At 42.6% G+C, this 1,448-nt stretch overlaps 1 non-coding gene across 1 annotated transcript; it reads left to right on the top strand.

The window, feature by feature from the left end:
- The first annotated feature begins 623 nt into the window (after positions 1–623).
- On the top strand, positions 624–730 carry LOC131024025 (small nucleolar RNA R71). The gene has a single exon (XR_009101621.1). It is a non-coding gene; the product is annotated as a small nucleolar RNA R71 (small nucleolar RNA).
- Positions 731–1,448: the final 718 nt, after the last annotated feature.

Raw genomic sequence — 1,448 nt, 5'->3', positions numbered from 1 at the left:
GTGCTGACACATTTTGCTCCATGCTGAACATTTTGGTTCCCAAGTTTGCCGAGTTTGTCTCCATCCCGGTGACCTTTACCAATACTTGCTTCATCATTTCCTCCATTGAATCTTTCTTTGGCTCATTGATGACTCCTCCACTAGAAACAGAAAATCCAGGTGGAGGCTGCAAAGCATTGTTGGGATTTGAATAGGAAAAATTTGGATGATTCCTATTATTTGGATGATACGGTGGATTTTCGCCCTGATGTCCTTGATAGTTTGGTCTATTGAATTGGTACTGCCGCTTGACATAATTAGCATCTTCCAGCTGCGACACATCAGGTAAACTCGGCTGCTGAGGAATTTTAGCTAGCAGTGTCTTTCTCTCCAACTCATACTGCTTTTGAAGAGCTTCATATTTATCCTTAAAATCATCTCTCTCCTCATTCACAGCTGCAATTCTTCTCGTGGAATTTCTGTCATTCGGCCATTGGTAACTGTTGGAGGCCATCTCTTCTATCACACGATAAGCTTCCTTTGTATTTCTATGGAGAAGACATCCACCTGCAGTGGCATCCACCATACTTTTTGTCAGACCAGTCAAACCATTATAAAAGTGAATGATTTGCTGATCCTCTGTGAAACCATGTTGTGGGCAGTTCCTGAGCAGCTCGCGAAATCTTTCCCAGGCATCATGAATGGTCTCATCTCCTAGCTGGGAAAAGTGAGAAATCTCTGCAATGATTTTCTGAGCTTTAGAAGCAGGAAAGTATTTTGCCAGGAAAGCTCTACACAAATCTTCCCATCCAGTAATAGCACCTCTGTCCAGACTCTTGAACCACTCCTTAGCTCTGTCTCTGAGAGAGAATCCAAACATCTTCATTCTGATGGCATCAGGTGGCACTCCATTCTGCTTAATAGTGTTGCAAATATCTAGAAACTGAGTGATGTGAGCATGCGGATTTTCAGAAGCCGCTCCACTAAACTGTTCAACTTGCACCATGTTTATCAATCCCGGCTTCAGCTCGAACGTGTTAGCCTGCGCAGTTGGTCCCCATCTGCCTTCTTGAAATTGATCAACCCGAGGCTGATACATGTGATTCAGTGGTGGCTCTGGTGGAGGAGCCCGGTTGCGCTCTCTCTCTTCGTCTAGCTGCCTCTGAAGGTGAGTCACGGCTCGCACAAGAGTTTCAAGGTCCATGTTATTCTGTTGTTCTGCCATTGCTTGCTTCTTTTTTTCGTGGTTGTCTCTTTTGTACTGCTTATTAAGATTGCGCAAAGTCTTGTTAATTTCAGGGTCAAGCTCAAAAAGAGGATTATCGTGAGATCTTGTGTTCATACGCAACCTACAGAAACACACTTTAAAAAAAATTAGAACAAAAATAAAAATAAATAAAAACCTGAAGTACTATAAAGTCCTATCAAAAATATTAAAGCAATTTCTTATCAAATCCCCGGCAACAGCG

This window comes from Salvia miltiorrhiza, chromosome 4, assembly GCF_028751815.1.
Source record: "Salvia miltiorrhiza cultivar Shanhuang (shh) chromosome 4, IMPLAD_Smil_shh, whole genome shotgun sequence".
In the NCBI taxonomy this organism is placed as follows: domain Eukaryota; kingdom Viridiplantae; phylum Streptophyta; class Magnoliopsida; order Lamiales; family Lamiaceae; genus Salvia; species Salvia miltiorrhiza.
The sequence above is the reverse complement of the archived record's forward strand: the minus strand, read 5'-3'. Positions and strand labels throughout refer to the sequence as shown.